Here is a 19,952-nt window from a genome sequence, read left to right as displayed (position 1 = left end):
TTTTTGCAGAGTATTGCAATTGGTTAGGTCTACTGTTCTGCTGCATATAAAACTGTAGAAGCTAGGCCTGTCAGAAAATCTTCAGCTATGGGAAGTGTTAAAGGGTATGCAAAGCATATTATTAACTCTTATCAGCTGTAAAAGAAACTGGGTGTATGTACAACACCCGTCATGCTGTCAGCTGGAATCACACTGAATTAGTGTTGCAACTTTATTAAATTTGTCAAATATGTATTATTTTGGAACTTCTGATTTGTGCTCTTAGTCAATGCTCTTTACTGTTGAATACAAATATGTAACAGCAAACAAAAAACATTTTTCCCTTTTTGTGACCTGACATTTGCCAAAGTGCCCCATGCTGAAATTTCTTTTCAGTATCTTTTTTTTCTTCCAAAGCCAGACACGTACCCAGACACAAAAGCCTCTGTGTATAGCAAGCTGTTTTAAATATTGTGACTTGACGATGTGCTGTCCTTTCTCGGCTTGAGCCAAGGATCTCTGCTCAGTGTCTGTGGATTACCAAGTCCCTTCTTTATTGTACCTCTTGTCAGCTATTCCTATTCATTTAACCTTTCATTAGTGTCTGTGCAGCTTCACTGTCTGGAAAGGCAGGGAGAAACCTAAAGGCCTACTGTCACAGTTATTAGATTTCTCAGTTACATCCCAGCAACCATAAAGGAGTAAGAGTCAACACTATTGTCATGCATGCTGCTATCCTGGGGTGCAACTCTTCTGTGCATGTCAAGGACATGTGCCACATGTTGATAATGCATCCCAGAGATAAATGCACAACATGGGGGATGAACCAAGGCTGCCACTAATGAGCTTTGTAGGAGTTACTGCAAAGACAAACAGTTGTGAAGGAATTTCTCTTAAACGGTAAAGAGATGGAATTGCACTAAGTGTTGCCAAGGCTTGTTTGCAAGGTACTTGTCAATCATATTAGCTTCATTTAAGTGCCATTTACCAAAAAAAAAAAAAAGTTTTCTATGATTTAAAAATGTGTTGCTTTTTACTTTTTAAGTTGCCAGGCTAAAGTATACTTGAAATTGCCCTCAATAATACACCTTATGGCTATTGTTTCTACTTGTTTTTGGATCAAAACCTGCAAATCTTTTCACATTACTTGAAAAAAAAAAAAAAAGATTGCAAATACTAATTGCAGTACATTTTTAAATATTCCACTTTCTAAAGCTCAAAATTTCATCCTTGATTTTGTAAAAGCATTGTCATGGTCTTTTCTGAGGCATAAATTTGGCTGAGAATATCTAGGTGCATCTAAGTAGTTTATTCTACATTTGCTGCCTAAAGAGCCAAAATTACTAGGTGTGACACAACTTCCTCATTCTACTGAGGCATGCCCTCTGTTTAATCCAGTGCCATATTCACATACATTTTGATTCTGAAGTTTCTGGAAGCCCATCTTATCCTTTTAACCTAATCTAACTGAACTCTGAGCTCTCAGCTTATATAATAGCAAAAAATACATGCTTATTCACTTATTCACAACACTTCCCCAGTGTTGAACTCTTAGAATGCATTTTAGTTACATTTTTATCAGTAGCATTATAACAATATTATTTATTACTTCATATGACTTTCATAAGGAGATTTTGGCTAAAACAAAATTAAACCTATAGATTTATAGTTCATTTATAATTTTAATAATTCTTCTTTGTTCTGGGTAGAACATTAGGGTCTTATTGTTGCTCCTATTCACAGCAAGGTTGGAAGTGCGAGTAAAGCCACTGAAAGCAGTGGAGTTAAAGTTTTAGGAATCTGTTGAATAAAGTCTAGTCACCTCCTTTGCACTTTTCATAGCCTTCATAGCCTACTAAGAGGATTTTGAAGATTATAAATCTAGTGGACTACAGGAAAATTCTTTAAAACTTCCTTATTTCAGATTAACATTTTAGATTATCATCATTTGAAAGTATGAGAGGTTACAGTATATAATTAGGAATTCTGTGCTTTCTAGTTCTTTGTATTTTTGATATTAAAGAAGTAAACTGTGACTGCAACTTTTGCTTTAATTCAGAATATAGAATCTAAAGTGATCAGCAGTATAATAGCTGATTGTAGGAATATTGGAATAATTACTGCAACATAGGAACAAGTGCATCCAAAGAAAAATGTGTTTAAGAGAAAATTCAGCAAATATAGTCTTTTAATTTTCCTTGTTCAACCACTGGAAACATTTGTAATGCTGATACTTAATTCCAGTTTCCTGAAATGAGAAGAGAAGCTTTTTTATTTTGTGATTTGAATTTGACAAATATTTAAATGAAAAAAAAAATCTTGAGACATGATCTGGAACAAATATAAAAGTGCCCTTAGTTTAAAAGATTCTTTCATTACTAGGCTGATTTAAGCTTTGATGAGTCTAAAACTTACTACATGGTTTCCAAATCAAAGATGAAAGGGCCAGTTAGGAATCAAATAAATTTTCCTGTTGAAATGTAGCATTTGACATTTAGAAGGATGTGCTCAGCATGACAAACCACTTCTCTTTACTGTAACTAGCCTGGTGACTATTTTTTGCAATAAAACTACTTTGAAACTGAATTGAGGTATAATAAATTTAACATAAATTAATTTGGAACCCCCGATTAGTGCCATTTTTGAGCTAAGGGAAATATTTTCCTGAAAGTGCTTTTTCACCCTTTATTGTTAAGGCACGTAAAATTTCATTGCTAAGTAATTACTTTTGTAGTTGTTTTGACAGACTCTTACTGGCCTAACTCCATTGACTTTGTTGTGGCAGTGTGCCAGTTTTATTAAAGATGGGGTTTTTTATTCATTTCACTGTGCAGTTGCAGGTATATTACTAATACTGATCCAGTGGGCATATACCCCATCGGTATGTTTGAAAAGTTATTATTACGGACAGTAATTTATAGTCTACAATAGAGTTGGGCAGTGTTTTTGTACTGCTCTGATGCCAATTATATGCTTCTAAAAGTCTACAGATAATATTTAGTTCTCCAGAATGAGATTCTGTACAGAATCCTAGAGAGCATTTTGGAAAGCGTTTTGTTGTTCTGATAGAGATGCAAGGAATTGGGGGGAAAAAAGCAAATACTGTTTAAGCAAAAATGCAAACTTTGAACTTTTGTGCTAGGCTACAACTGTATTTCAGTTAGCAGCTGTATTTTGAGCCAGCTTTTGAAGATACCTTGTTTCTGATATCATATGCCTGATCAAAATAAATGACAGTACAAGCCAGTTGGCTCAGTGATTATATAAGCAGTGTGGAGAGGCTGAGTAATTTATGTTTTTCAGTACAAAAAATAACATTAAGATTTTCTTCTCACTTTGGTGGAGATATTAAAAAGCAATGTGTAAAATCATGTACATTATGTAACTAAAAGCTTCTAAGTGAATTTAAGTCTAAGCTAATGTAATTCACATGGTAAGACAGAAAGAAAGTGAAGTAGGAACAGGAAGTAATATCAGATAAGTGATGTGTGATTTAAAGGTTTGTATTAGTTTACTTAAACTATGCTTATTTATTAACTTTTGCCATTGGAAGGTAGGTTACAATCTTCTCTCTTTCCTCTTATCTACATGTAACTTGTACTAGTTTGTATATCAGTTTGTATAAAATTTTTATTTTATTTATCAGCTGGTATACTTAAGGGATTTGTGATGTCAGATGATTCTTCATAAGCAAGAATTTCTTCAATTCCTGAGCAGACACTTTCGAAATGATGGGGTCAGTTTGACAGTATCAGGGATGGGTGTGATCTACTGCTTCTTTGTGATTTGGCTTGGGGGTCAGAAAATGGGAAGAAACTGTTCTCTATCTCCTGTAGATTGATGGGCAGCCTTTGTGAATACTCTAGTAGTAGTCTTTTAAAAATAAGAGGTGAATAATGGGCTCTCTGATGCTGGTGACAGCAGGGAAGGACGTGAGTGAGACTGATAGAATAATGCTTGAAGAACCTGTCAGGCTTGTATCTCTAGTCACTCTAGTCACCCTAGCTGCAGGACAAGAGGCTTGTGTCTTTCCAGCTGTGCACAACTTTCCTGCTCTCACGTGTTACTTGTGTTGTGGAATTTAATGGTACTTTTTCTGCTGAATGATTCACAGGTGTGGGAAATATGGTGGCATGAGTTTTGTATAATTTTTGAGTTCCATGCAGTATTTGGAAGCCTCTAGGCTTTACATAGGATTTGTGAGTCTGTTAGATAAACCTGTGAAACACTGAGGCAGTTACTGTCTTCCCTTTGTCAAACATGGAGGGTCAAAGAAAGCACTCTTCTCATGTAGCAGTTGCCACACTCATGAAGAGTCTAATTACAGTAGATCAAACAGTTGCAAGAGAAAAACTCTCTGAGTGGTGGAGTAAAGAGAGCTACTCTTGTCCTCAGGCTTCACTGGATGTCCTCATCCTTCAGGATGTGAAGGATACAGCTATTCGCCTTTAGACTCCCAAATTTATTCAATCAGTTAGGATTGTTTTTGCTCCTGTTCTGAAAAGTTTACAACAAAGGAGCACAATATTATCTCATAACAAGCAAAATCATAAAATCATAGAATGGTTTGGGTTGGCAGGGACTCTGAAGTTGTCTAGTTCCAAAACCCCTGCCCCTCCCAACATGGACAGGGACACTTCTCAGTAGACCAGATTGCTCAAAACCGCATCCAACCTGGCCTTGAATACTTTCAGGGGTAGGACATCCACAAATGGCCAAGCTATTCCAGTGCCTCGCTACTCTCACAGTAAAGAATTTCTCCTGAATACCTAATCTAAACCTACACCCTTTCATTTAGAAGCCATTCCTCTAACTTTTCTATGTGAAAAGTCTCTTCTTATTTTTCTTGTAAGGTCCCTTCAGGTATTGGAAGGCCACAATCAGGTCACCCCAAGGCTTTCTCTTCCCCAGGCTGATATATCCTAATTCTATCAGCCTCTCCTCATAGGAGAGATACTCCATCCTCATTGGCCCTTCTCAGGACATGCTCCATCAGTTCCATGTTCATCTGGCGCTGGGATCCCAGAGCTGGTGCAGCCCTGCAGGTGGGGTCTTAGCAGAGCAGAGCAGAGGGGAAAACCCCCTCCCTGGCCCTGCTGGCCACGCTGCTTTGGATGCAGCCCAGAATACAGTTGGTTTCTTGGAATGCAAGCATACATTGCCAGTTTATGTCCAGCTTTTCTCCCATGTGAGCCCCCCAAGTCGCTCTCCTCAAGGCTGCTCTCTTTCCTTAATTTTCCAGCTGGGTTGGTACCAGGGCTTGCCCTGACCCAGGTGCAGCAGTTTGCTCTTGGTCTTGCTGAACCTCATGAGATTGCCATGGACTTGCTCCTCAAGCTTGTCCAAGACCCTCTGGGTGGCATCTTGGTCTTCAGGTGCATCAATCATGTCACTCAGCTTGGTGTCATCTTCAAACTTGCTGATGATGCACTTGATTCCCCTGTGTGTGCCATTGATTGAAGTAACTGATTTAGTGAATTTAATTCACATTAAAAACACTGGTCTTGGTACAGCCTCATGAGGGACACCACTTGTCACTGGTGTTCATTGGGATGCTGAGCCATTGACCACCACCCTCTGAATGCAATCATCCACCTTATTCACCTTATCCACTTTATCCACTAAACATTCCATCCACCAAATCCGTATCTCTTCAATTTAGAGAAAAGGATACTGTGGGCACTAGTGTCAGAGGTCTTAATACATCCATAGCCCTTTCCTTGGGCAATGATGCAGTCATTAATCATAGAACGCCACTGGCTTGGTCAGGCAAGATTTTCCGTTGATGGAGTAGTGCAGGTTGTCTCGAAAATCACCTCCCTGAGCTCCATATGCCATAGCAGAGCTTCTAGGAAGTATCTCTTCCATGAACTTCCCAGGCAGAGAGGGAAGATGACAGGTCAGGCATTGCTAGAGTCCTCCTTTCTGTACTTTTAAACGTGGGTTCAATGTTTCACCCTTTCCAGTCACCTGAGACTTCCTCTGCCATGACTTTTCAAATATGAAGAGTGGCTTAGCAGCTACCTGGCTTAGCAACTACCAGGAAATTGACTAATCACTCAGTTTCCTCATCACTATGGGATACATCTCGTCAGGTCCCACAGAATTATGCATGATTATGTTCCTCAGATGGTCACAAACCTGATCTTCTCTTACAGTGGGAAGATCTTTGCTCCCACAGTCCCTGTTGTGAGATCCATCCCCTCAAAAAGTGAAAGAAGAGAGGTTGCCAGTGAAGACTGAGGCAAAAGGTTGTTGAGCACCTCAGCCTTCACCTCATCCATTGCTACCAGTTTTCTGGCTTGCTTGTCAGAATGAGTTTATGTTCTCTGACCTTCCCATTCTGGTGAACATACCTGTAGAAGCTTTTGTGATTCTTTGTATGCCTTGCCAAGAAGAACTGCACTTCGCCTTGGTCTTCTTCACCCATCTCTACACGACTGGGAGCACCCCAGGGCTCTTCCCAGAAAGAAGACCTTGCTTCACTGTCACTGCATTTCCTTTCTGCCCCTTCATTTGACCAATCTTTCCCTATTCTGCCATACCATCTCTTGCCTTCTTTGCCTGAATTCTTGTTCCTGGGGATCACTGGGTCTTATGTTCTATGAAAGACTTTATTAAAGATATGCCAGCTCTGCTTCCTTGTCCCTGAGGGCAGTTTGCCAGAGTAATGGGATCCGTCCCATCAGTAATGGGATTTGTCCCACCAAGTTTCAGGAATGGCATTTTGGTCATAACTTTCTAGCAGCATGGTAGCTTCCAGCTCCTCCTGTTTGCGGCCCATACTGCCATGCAGGCACTTGAGCTGAATTGTTGGCCAAGTAACCTTCTTAGAGGAACACCTCTAAATTTTTTTGAGATCTTTTCCTGGTGTCTCTCTCATGCACATTACTGCCTTAGAAATTCCTGTCTCATCTCCTTAAGGCTCCAAGTGTGTTCCTGTGTGGCTAGCACATTTCAGACTCATTGAGAGAGGGCCCTTGCTAGTACTTAATATGTATGTTTCTTTGTTTTACAAATTTAAAGAAGGATTTTGATTTGATGTTTAATACAAATTTATTTCAAAAAGCAGTTTAATACTTTGTTATAAACTAACCAGTGGCCAGTATAGAAAGATGAGCTGCAGATGGAGTGGAAGGAAAAACTTTCAGAAATTCTGCTGCAACTTTCCTCTTTGTATCTGTGTATGTATGTATCTATACAATACCTTATGGTAATTGCATACACAGTGTTTCCTTAAAAATTCATTATGTATATAAATGTACACAAAAAATACATACCTATACTGATATAGATTGTATGCATACAGTACATGCATATGTATATGCATTCAGATATTCCCCCCACATCTGGGGCTCTGCATCCAGTTCTGGGATTCTCAGTGCAAGAGAGACATGGGGTGGCTGGAGCATGTCCAGTGGAGGGTGGCAAAGATGGGCACTGGAGTATCTGTTTATCAGGAAAGGCTGAGGGAGCTGGGCCTCTTCAGGCTTGAGAAGGGACATCTGTGGGGGCATCTCCTCCATGCATACAAGTGTCTGAAGGGAAGGTGCCAAAGTTATGGATTCAGGCTCTTCTTGGTGCTGACTAGGAATAGGACAAGGGGGAATAAACAGAAACTGATGCACGGGAGGTTCTACCTGAACATGAGGAAGAAATTCTTTACTGTGCAGTAACTGAGCACTGGCACAGCTTGCCCATAAATGTTACGGAGTCTCCCTATTGGAGGTGTTCCAGAACCATCAGGATGCAAATCTGTGCCATGTGCTCAGGGCCGTGTGCCCTGAGATGACCATGCTTGAGCAGGCAGTTTAGAGCACACGATCACTTTGGTGATCCCTTCCAAACTTACCAATGATTCAGATATACATACATTATGTGTATGTGTATGTGTATGTATATGTATATGTATATGTATATGTATATGTATATGTATATGTATGTATATGTATGCATAATCTTTTCTGTACTGGAATTTTTGCTACCAGAAAAGCTTTTTGGCTAGTTCTTGTTCTTGAGTAAAAGTAAGATATACATAAATTCTGAAAATTGCCTGTGAAAACGATTGCACTGTTGCAGGGGAAACCAACTATCCCTTTAATCTTAGAACCAAATTCTAGCAAATACTGGTTTCTGTTCGGAGTTTTGCATTTCTTATTTTATTTTCCTTATTCTCCAGCTTCCTTATCTGTTCTGTATATTGTAAACCCTTTTTCTCAGTCTTCTGAGTTTTCTATGAGACATAAAGTTATCTTAGTCTGTGATTAGAATATGTTTCCTTAGTCATTACTTAAACCAAAGCCAGTATTGTGATCCGGTGTCTTATAGTATTATATAATACAGTATACTATATTTTATTTATATATATAAAATAATTATTATATTATAGTAATGATAGCTAGACCTGCTAATGACCAAGCCTCTGATATCTCTCTAATTCTGTGAAGGGCCAGCTCTTATGGATATTTTGTCTTGAAAGTACTGTTGAATGTGATTGATAAAAGAATCCTTGTAGATTTTTGCCTAATTTCAGGATCTCCTCTTCTTTAAAAAATCTGATGGCTTCCATTTATGATGGCAATATTTCATAAAAAGGATAACATTATGCCTTGTTGAATTATAAAAGAAGAATAACCAAAACTGGTCTGGCATTACACTGGCTTGCAAAATAGGATCTTAATTCCTTTTATCCTGGGTTATATTGCTGTTATAAAAGTACATTGAAATACACTGTGATTATATTGTCCTGGGAACGTTTTCATATGCTGTGTTTGGTTAGTTTTTGTTATGTTATAGAAAATATCTGTATTTTCTGTGAAAAATCTTCAGGACTGTGAAAATTTTAGGAACTTAGTGTTCCTATTAAGACAGGCTTGGGAAAATTAGTATTTAAAACTGAGGCTACACATAAAATAATGGGAAATATCAGGTGTTGACAAGATGTAGTACCACAGTGGGAAAAAGCATAGAAGTTAATAAGTTATGTGAAGGATAATGGAAGCTCAGCTGAAATTACACCATACTACTTAACAGATAACTTCTTTTACTACCATTCATATAATTGTGCTATTGCCAGTCACAGGGATAGATATGCAAAGGGAGACAGGTGTTATTGAAATTGATTTCAGGCAAGGTTGGTGACTTAGAGCTATTAGATAATTTCAGTGGAAGTACTGAGTGTTCTGTTAGATGGTTTGTGCTATACTCATTGTTGGCCCTTAGTACTTAAAAATCTCTCTTATCAAGCTTATTGGAACTTCATCCCAAAATTTCAAGAATATATGTTGCAAACTTGAATCATAGATCTAAGCCACGTATCATTCAAGGACCTTACTCATTAAAAAAATGGCATATATTGTGATGGTTCAGGAGTGAGCAAACTTCATCTGCAGTTTATTTAATAGAGTTAACTGATGGACAGATCCCCCCTCAGCAAGGCAGTCAGTACCAGATCTCACATGGACTTGAAAAAGTCATTTGTACTATCCTCATTATGTGGAGTTTACCTCACTTTTGGTGCTGGTAAGTCTGGGTGACATGTGCCGCAAGCCAGCTCAAACACCCTGATTGTATATCCTGGTCACCTGATGGTCCCTTCTTTATGTAATTGTGTCTTAGTAGTTCATGGCTGTTTTGCCTTTGGCTTTCATGAGTTTGGTGTCCATTCATAGTTATGAGAGCTGGAAAACAGTAGGGCCATGGTATTAGCACTGTGTTCTGAAGGGACCATGGTAGGTTGAACCATGGTATATTATTTTCAAGAGGTTTTTTTAATGTTATGCTAAAGACAGACACTCCGTGAATCCGAGTATCCGAGTCACCATGCTAATTATGCAAAACCTCGTAGAAGTGAGGAAAAAGCATTGTTTGGAACAGAAGTCCAGTAATCCTTCTAGTGTTGCAACTTGTAAGAACTGAAATAGGGGAGCAATTTTATTTTAAGTGATAGTTGCAGGGTTAAAAACCCCTCAACTGAATACATACCATTCAATGTATGGTCTGCATAATACTATCATCTGTAGCATATGTTGATTGTGAAGAAAGAAACTGTAGATAGGAGTGTAATTCTGTAGTATACTGTAATATTTGAAAAATACAAGTCTCTCTTAAATAGACCAGAATCTATGAATGAACTTTATAGTCACAGAATAATGGGTTGTAAGGAACCTCACAGATCATCAGGTCCAGCCTTTCTTAGCAAAAACTGTCTGCTTTATTAGTGCAATGCTTTATGTTATTATGTGTTTTTCTGAGGTGCACTGTAGCTCTGGAGTGCACTGAACTGTAGTATCTTTGTATTTATTCATACTAGCATTATACTGTTACTTACTTATAGCACTTGAAATGCACCAGGGCCTTTTGAATGCAGGATCAATGCTCACAAAGTATGCAAGATAGTCTTTCTACCTCTTGAGATGAAGCTAGTTTTTGAAAATTCTTGTTTTGTTTGTAAGAATTAGAAGTAAAGGTCTAGTTGCTGAGGCAGACACAATTTAGAGAAGGCTAACGCAAGTTGATACTTTTGGGTGTACCCACATGCTGCCAACTTTGCTTCTCGCTTCCTCAAAATTAGGTTATTTTGCTTCTTGTTGTATTCATGAGCTGAACTAATGCTGAATGTGGCCCAGCCAGGTACTGTGCAGATTGTTGAGTAAACTGTTTGTTGGATGATGAAAGTACTAGTTTTAACTGAGGAAGACTTGTATGGTTTAATTTTAAGTGCTGTGTTAGCCCTATTACAATTGTAGTCAACGAACAAACATTTAACCCTTTCAGCTTCAGAAGGAATAGGCAGCTGATACTGTGTGCGATTCAAATCCTTGAAAAATTTATTTCTTTCCTCATATGAACATAATGTGTGACGTCACAGGCACAGTCTTTCCAAGTATTTGGCAGGGGGCAGGGGTTTTTGTTTAGTATCCGAAGGAGGGAAAAGAGAGTTATTGTCAGATTTTGTTCAGATAGAACTTGGTATATGCTGACAAAAGAAATATTTCTGCCAACAGTGCTGCATCAGCTCTCTAAGTAATGTTAATCTAAGAGGAGGTAGCATTTTAGTGTGCTTTTTTGCTCAAAGTTTGTCTGAGGGTGTGAAATTAAAGATGTTATACTCTTATGTTCTATAAGGTAGTTACCAACATTGATTATCTGGTTTGTTTGTGTATTGAGAATATGTAATCTGTTTTATAAACATGAGAAAACACTAAAAAAATTGCTGTGTCTTATGAAATTACTAGCTTAATTTCAGTCTGAAAAAGCCTATCCGTTACTACTGTTTTAGCTTAAGGTGTACTTTCCAAGATATCTGCATCACAAATTGATGGACTTTGAATTTCTTTTAAAGACACAGATTCAGTGTTTCCTGTTACAAAAACTGTAATCATGGCCATCCTGTTCAAAAAGTGACCTTTAAAGTACTAGTTTGTAGGGAGCATGGCAGAGCAAGAAGACTCTTTCAAACATCTGAGGAAGCTTATTTAAAATAGCTGAAGTCTAATTCTTTCTGTAGAATAAAACAAGGCATCCATAAGGTTAATTCATATGGACATTGCCATAATATCTCATTTGCTGTCTTGTTGGTTGCTTAAATGAAAATATTTAGAAACTAGATACCTAATTGAACTTCTCAGAGCTCACTTATTCTGAAGTTAGCGCTAAAGGCCTTTCCAAACTGCTGCTTGAAAGCACGTTGATGATACGTCTTTGACAGTAATGTTCATTTCTCTTCTTTTTTTTTTTTCTTTTCTAATGCCAAGATAAGTAATACTTGCATAATCCTTGCCTAATTTATTTTAGAATTGATAGAATTTGGTGTTTCATCCCAGATTTAAGATCCCATGCCCACAGTCATTAAAGAAATCTTCTTTGATTTATATAAATGTTTTGTCATAATGTAGTCTTTAGGGAAGAATTACACCCTTTCACTGAAAGAAAAGAAACCATTCAAAGGATTGAGTTTCTTTTTCTTAATTGTAATATAGCCTATTTTGGTGCTTCAGGGCAATATTTTTTTTTCTCTCCAACTTATGAAGGGTGTTTCAGCTGAATATGCTCATACCTTTAAAAATCATTTGGTGTGAGAACTTTTTATGTTACAGGGTGGTTTATTTTTTTTTCTATAATACACTATACTCTGCCTTTGAGCTTTCAATTTAAGTCTTCTGTCATATACTGCCAAAAACTTTGTTCAGAACTCTGTCTGTGTTGAAACATGTATGCCTGTCCCAGTGTCATAACTAATTATATACCTTGTATGCTTACTTCTAGTAATTGGAAAGTAGACCTACCGCAGGATAAGTTTTAGTATTAGATTGTATCTTGGGGACATGTTGCAGAAATCAAGTTTCTACCAAGCAGCAACTTGAATTTGTAAACAGATATGACTATTTTAAGTGCATCATCTCATGGTTGTTTCTTGAAATCTGTGTGTGTTTGTTTTAAACCGGGGGAGAAGGTGTTTTTGAACTGTACCTCTGCATGTGTAGTAATTATAACCTACTTCTTTTAATCACAGTATTCTGAAGTGTCTGTCTCCACTTCAGATGAAGGTCTATGTTGCCATGCTGTCTTTCTGCAGATTTTGTTTGGTGGTTCTGAACTTGCAGAAAATGTGTCTGTACATAGTGCTTGGCTAAGTTCTGTTGGCCTGAAGCACTGTTTACAGTTCCTTATATTAAGAAAAGGACCGGCATTTTTATCTGTAAGAAAGCATGGAAGTTATAGGGAAAAGCAGCATTTCTTCCATATTTTACTTTGCAGAATCCTTTGCTTGTGTTTTGTGTGTATACATATATGTGTCTTTGTGTATCTATAAATTTTCCTTGGTACATGCTGAAGGAAAGAAGGAGTCTTGCGGTTATGTGTAGGGTGTTTTTTTGTGCTTAGAGCTAGGCTAGTAAACAATGATTTATACACACCAACATGTATAAAATGTTCTCCTTGTCCATGCCTGCTGAATAAAGACTTTGCCAATCTTAAGTCTCAGAGCTTCACATGTAGTTGCAATTAAAGTCTTAGGACTGAGCATTTAATACTAACAATAGATTACAGTATTGTCAGGTTTTGTTCTGATTTTGGTCTTTGTTAAATTATGAGACCTCATTTTTATGGGAGTTCCATGGCTACTTTCTGTTTTGCATTAAAAACTGTTAATTTAATAGAGAATGTATCATTGTGTTACTAAAACTACAATACTAGTGCTTGGATTTCTCCAAAATGCATATTCAATTTTTTTATATGATATTGTATATTTATGTATATTTATTATAATGATGATTGCTTTACAGGGAAATTTTTGTTTTGATAAAGAAACGATTTATTGCCTCTTACTATGTGAAATTTAACTTTGAGGGGTTTTTTTCCAACTAAAGGTTGCTTAGATAACTTACTGGTTATGTAACCTTCTGTCCCTTAGTTCTGTGGCAAGAGTGCAGCATGATTTTGTCAAATAAGGTTGTTACTTTGTGGCATCCTTGAAATTAATGTGAATTAAATCACTTCTTTTGAAAGTTTTTGACAACAAAATGTTTGGTGTGCTTTTAAACATTTCCAGTGTCTTGTCAGACAGTTTTATTTTTCACTTTCCTCTCCACAGCTGGCATTTTTTAGAAGGGTTCAGGGAAGGAGAAGACTGGGTCAGTCTGACCAGGGAAAGTATAATGCTGTCCTGCATTCCAGTTTTATATGTGTCACAACTGAGTTAACATTGCTTGCTAAGAAAGATTAGTGCACTGCAAGTAAGATCTTCATTGATTTTTAAGCTGCTTTTTTATTTTTCAAATATATGCAAAAATTTTGTGTCCAAATTTCTGCAGAAAAAGAAGATTATTTGCCAGCATAAAAAAGCGTACTTTATATACAGAATTTCGGTGGTTTGAAAAAAAATTTCTCCTGTTTGAACTTAAATAATTTTACTATCTTTATTTTCTGTTCTTACAACTCTCTGCTCACATGTGAATTTGAAACACTTTATTTTGAAAATTAAGCCAGCTGTTTCGCTGATGTGAAAATTGGAGGTAGAGTTGTCTGAGAAACAAGTACATCTTGCTCAGCCACTGAAGAATAAAGGAGGCTGGCTCTTTTTCTGTATCCCAGTGCAGGGACTCCATCTTCTGTATCTGTAATTCATTCTTCTCTTCATTGGCATGTCCTCTTTCCCTTCACTTGCTGTAAAGGAAGAAGACAATTTTGTCCTTGTCTTTGAGTCACTTTGGATGTGATTGTTCTAGCTTTCTTTCAGGCAGGCAAGGTATTTATGATCTTCTCCCTAAACTTCTGATTTTTAAGTCTATCTTTCCTTTACAATCTTTATGTCCAGGTTTCCAGAGCGCTAGCGGTGAGGAACTTACATGGGAGTTTTCACTTCTGGTTACAGAAATCGTGTCAATGAAGACAACACTATGAGTAGTAGTGGTTGCAGAGGGCCATGGAGCTATTGTTCCAAAGGGTCAGATACATTCTACATTACTTCCATTCATTCAGTGTTGGAGAAGCCTGTCATGCCATAAGGATTAAAATTCAAAGTACAAGCTCCAGATTGCTTAAAAATGAATGACCCTTGCCTGAAAGTGATTACTGTTTGCCCATGAATCTGAAAGAGTTTTACAAGTCCTGAAAATTAATATATTTGAAGGTTTCTTTCTATAGAAAATCAGAATGGAAGAATGAAGCATCTAGTAGCAGTATTGGCAGAGTAATTATCATTTGACAATAACAGAAACCTTTCTATCAGTAAATTAACTGATAGTTGACGGGAACGTAGAACTATTAAACTCTCTAAAACAAGTAGAGAAATGCTGTGGGAAAAAAACCTGCTTTTGTTCCATGTAAAATAACATGTGGCAAAAGAAGAAATTTTGGCTTGTGCTTGGTATTGTCTGTAACATGTAGTTGAACATGAATACCAGAAGTATTTTGTCGCTGTTCATGTGGCAGACCATTATCACTGCTACATTATTTTAATATTTAACTTATAAATCCAAAGAGTTGATAATATCCATTATTGCAGTAAAGAAAAATTTTCACTTCTTTTTGCTACTTCAAAGATAAATAGAAAGATGTGCAGTAATTGTCATTTCTGCTACAGTGCCTCTTCTTACAGGAGAATAAGGCCAGGTCCTTTATGGAAAGAAGAACTCAGTTTAATTTGCACAAATATGGTTTGATTTTGAGTTAAATGTTGAATGTGGATGGATTCAGGTAGAAGAACTGGGATTGACTTTTGAATTGTGACCCTATTCCTTAACTTAGTTCTGGAGTTAAGAGCCTAGAAGAACCGAAGGACGTCTTCCAGCATTGGTCTTATGAATATGGCACAAACAAAAATACAGATGTGTTTTCCTAGAAGTTAGTCAGTCTGGTGCTGGTTTCTCTCTGTTATCCATTGTCTCAGTTTTAAGTTTCTGAACATATTTCAATATACACAGAGGAAATTTCTGTGTGTCAGCATCTGTTTTGAAACATTTTAACTTACAGTGCTTTACATTTTTACTCCTCTTAATGATGCAGTTTTTAAAGCAAGTTGATTAGTTTTTTAAATGTTTTATAACATACAAAAAAAGTAGAGAAACATTGAAACATTCTGACATCTTACTTGTCATTGTGTATTTACCTTGTATAAATATGAGGGCCTATAATATCTGCTTCTAATGCACATGAAAACAACCTGGATGAAAAGATTCAAAGACCTGTGTGTATGGCAGTGTTGTTGTCTTCACTAGTGTGCAATGTATTATTAGGTTACACCTCTTGAGAAGAGGACATTTTTAAGCTCCACAAAAAGCTGAATGACTTTTGTTGTGCAAAAATCTCTATAACCAAAATCCCATCAAATTAGACCTCCAGCATCTGGTTTTCATCTGTTCTGATTGTATCAAGAGGAAACAATCCCATGTAGATGAAGGGTTGTATTCACCATGAGTTAGGTCCCTAGTGTGATTGCAAGGGTTGAAAAAACCACTATCCAGAACTTGTCCAACACAGTAACTGAATATAATTTTTTTTTGTTTGTTTTCTGGTATCACAGCTATATTACCCTCATTTTTCAAGAGCTTTGTTGAAGCTAAAAGGATATATTTTTGTCCAGAATCATACACACGGAGGTTATTCTTTGCATTATACCATGAATATCAGTATCATATCAGTAAATCTCTCAAGAGGTGAGGGTGGGTCTGATCCTCTCCATTAATACTTGTTCCCCTTTCCCATTCCCAAAAATGCTTGCCAGACATGTGATACACTAGTAAAAATTCAGTTGTGAAAAGACTCAGAAGCATGATTGGTGCTGTGTGAACTGGAAAGTAAGGATTCCAGAAACATGATAGATGGTGAAATGAAGCGCTTCCCCTGTGCAAAATGAAGTCCGTGGCTAATTTGGAGATAACAAAACATCTGGTTCCATGAGAGATCAGACTTACTCTGAAGATCTGCAGAGGACTGCAATATGTCTTGTTCATATTTAGTATTTTGGAGTGCCTGAACTCCAGCTGCATCCCCTCAGATAAATGATCTGTGAGAGAGAGAGATGAGCAAACTTCAGGTGTCAATAAGCAAAAAGCAGCAGGAAGAAACCAAATTAGTGACATGGAAAACCTAATGGATTTATTTTAAATGAAAAAGTGCTTTCCTGAAGCCTTGATATTTTTATCAGTGGGAAGTGAACTATAGTAAATTCAACAGGTGCAGGCAGGAGCAAATGTTTTCAATGGTTTGAGTAGAAGTCAGAGTACATTAAAATAAAACCAGTTCAACAACTTAATTGTCCCTAAATCAATATAAAATACTCTAAAGTAGAGCATTGTGGCAGATTTTGTGTCAGTGCATTGATATGAATACAAATTTCTCTCTAAAACTTCAACAGAGATTGATATCTGTCCTTAGAATTTTGCCAAGCCATACCATATATGTTGCTTCTTAGAACTGCATAGTCTTCTTGTGCTTTATGAATCTCTGTTTTCAGTAATGCCTGATCTGGACATGTCTTCTTTTTCTTGGAAGATGTCAAGCAGATGAGTACTAGTTTTTGAATTGTATACCAGGTGAAAAAAGTAGCATACTGACTTACAAGATTAAGCTGGCTTCCCGGTTGGCCTAACTGATGTTGCAAGAATGCAGACTTTTACTAGCCATGACTGTGGTTTCTGTACAACTGTTTCATTCACCAGACAGAGCCTTGGTTTAGTAGCATTTGTGTGCTCCTGTGCCCCTCAGCATGTTCAAGTGCTTCTTCTGAACTCTTAATTAAAATAGGTGTTTTATTTGAAGTGTAATTTTTCTTCATTTTCCTGACTAAACTTTGAACCAAGTCATCTTTATGATTTTTTTTAATGAATAATAAATGCATGTATGCCAAAACAGAAGAGGAGAAAATAGTAGGTTATCTGCAGAATGTCTGCACAAAGCAACTGAAATTCTTCCCAACATTCTAAACATTATCTGAAAGCTACTTTCAGTTAGGTGAAAATACTTGAAAAAATTGTCTTCGCATAGTAAACCTTACATTTGTTATGAAGATGGTAATGAGGTTACCAAAACATACTCAAGTGTAACATAAAATACCTCTGCAGTATGGAACTGGAAATCCAGACTTACTATGAAACTTCCATTCATACTAATCCTATTTCACTAATTGAAAGACTTTTCCATTGCTTGTTAAAAGTAGAAATTATTGCCAATAATGACTGTGCAGGATATGAGAAGTGATAGTCAGAACAATGCAACCTAGATAGATGAGTTCTGTGAATTGTTTAGGAAGGACTAATTTGCCCAATTGCAAAATAACACCTTGTACGTCCCTTGCCCTTTGTTCAGTCCATGAGATGGTTATTACATTTGTTGATTTGATGAATTAGCATTGGTTAAGGACCAAACTCCCACCCAGATGCTTAATTATTTCTTTGTTGCAGACTTCTGTACTCCCCACAAGAAGTGCAGGAGGATGGGTAATGGGAGGTTTTATTGTCAGTCCATAACAGGTCTCTTCTGCTGTTCCTTCTTCCTTGCAGTTTTCCCTTGTTCTGGCATGGATGCTTTCATGTGCTGCAGACCTTCAGGAAAAATCATCTCAATCTGGCATCTCCATGGGCCACAGTTCCTTCAAGGATTATCCACCTGTTCTGGTCTGGGGCCCTCCACAGATCCTAGTGTTGTCATCTGTTCCAGCATAGTCCCCTTGAGCTGCAGGGTGATCTGGTTGCTAGGGCACCTCTGCTATCTCCTTCTCTGACTTTGGAGTTTGCTGTGCTTTTTCTTGGTCTTTTTTTCCTTCCCACTCTCCTGTGCTTTGCACTGTCTTTTTTCTCTGAGGCACCACCATCTTGGCTGAGGGGCTCAGTTGTGTTCTCTGGTGGGTCCATTGGACAGGGCAGCCCTTGACCTCTTCCTCACAGAGCCAGCCCTGCAACCTGTCCATTGCCAACACTTTCACAGCTACATCAGTACTACTGAGTAAGGCTATATGGCAGTTGAGTAAGGCAATATGAGATAAAGTTTTAAACATTTTTTACTTATGCATTGTGCTTAAGATTGAGGATTTATGAACTATTACGGTTTTGTAGTGGTGTGTAAAGAGCTGGGGATTTTTTTGCTTAACTTCTAAGTAACTCCTTCACTTACGTGATTTACAGATTGTCTGCCCACACCAAGAGACTCTAAATTTGTCCCCAGAAATTGTGTATGTCTTTGTTTTTTAAACATTTTGATATTGGAATACATGTGCAGCCAGGCATGTATGTAAGCAACAAGATTTGTGGAGGTGTGGTTTTCCTCACCTGGGACTTGGTTCACTTAGGACTTGCATGTTCTCACTTAGGACTTGGTTCGGTCAATCACTTGAGTAGACACTCCAGGTGTGAGCATACATAGTCCTGTTCCTACCCAGCAGAAGAGTTCTCTGATTAGAAGCAAAAGAACTGCTGTAACTAAAATTATTTTAACTGCTGCAGTGAATGTAGGCTAAGTGAAGAAAAATTCCATGCTTAGTATCCAGTACTCCAGATTATACAAAAAATGATGTGGTTCCTTTCTGTCTAACAGAATGTGAGAGTCTATCCCATTAGGGCTGCATAGTATCTGGGGCCTTAAGGTCTTGCTACCAAGATTCTCATTTAACATTAGACAATACGAGGCAAACAAAGTCATAAGACAGACTTCTAAAATTTTTATTCTAGTTGAGTTATGTATTTTTTTCTCTGATAGTTGTTAACTAATAGAAGACTCTGTTCTTTTACATTGTTTGGCTTGCTGTTTGGCAATGTTTTACTGTATTTGCTTGAAAGGCAAAGAGTTTCCTGTGAAAGGCGCATTTTTGGCTGTCTGCAGTCGTTTCCCAATGAGGTCCCCTTATGTGGAAGATTATGTGGCAAGATCAGTAGTGATGCAACTTTGTCTTCTTGCCATACATCTTTCCAAATAATTAGTTCTGTGGTTGTCTGGGTAATATTGTTAAACTATGCCTAAATATGGAAAGAGGGAACCCTGCTGAAGATCTACTAATTTGCTGCTTATCAAGGCTAGTCCACCATGACTTTCATTACTGTTGACTAGCAATGTTTCTTTGTCGTAAACTTGCTGATATCTCACTCAAAAAGAGACAATAAGAAAACTTTTGGAACCTCTTTGTGTCAGCCATTTTGAAAGTGCCACCATGAGATCTTTTATCAAGATTTAATTAAAGTGTTGAGTTTTGAAACCTGCTTCATTTTTAACCAAATAAGCACGGGGAATTGTTTGAAGTTAGGCCATTTGTAAGTGCAATTATCTCTAATTAACGATATTCTGTTTCCTATACATTTGTAATAAAATTTCTGGAATGTGTTTTTTGGAAGAGGGAGTTGACACTTGGTTTTCTCTTCCAGATTTAGATTTTCTGAGAGATTGTGAACCCAGATAAATGAAGCAATAAGGAAGCAGGCAATGCACTATTTTTGTAAATTCGTAATAGAGGCACGATTATAAAATTAATAACTTGCAGTACT

The 19,952-nt window shown here is 37.4% G+C and overlaps 1 protein-coding gene across 6 annotated transcripts in view; it reads left to right on the top strand.

Moving 5' to 3' along the window:
• Positions 1–19,952, top strand: part of BNC2 (basonuclin zinc finger protein 2) — a 328,349-nt gene that overhangs the window by 7,528 nt on the left and 300,869 nt on the right. The gene's annotated exons all lie outside the window — the stretch shown is intronic.

Source organism: Zonotrichia albicollis, chromosome Z (assembly GCF_047830755.1).
Source record: "Zonotrichia albicollis isolate bZonAlb1 chromosome Z, bZonAlb1.hap1, whole genome shotgun sequence".
NCBI lineage: Eukaryota > Metazoa > Chordata > Aves > Passeriformes > Passerellidae > Zonotrichia > Zonotrichia albicollis.
The sequence above is the reverse complement of the archived record's forward strand: the minus strand, read 5'-3'. Positions and strand labels throughout refer to the sequence as shown.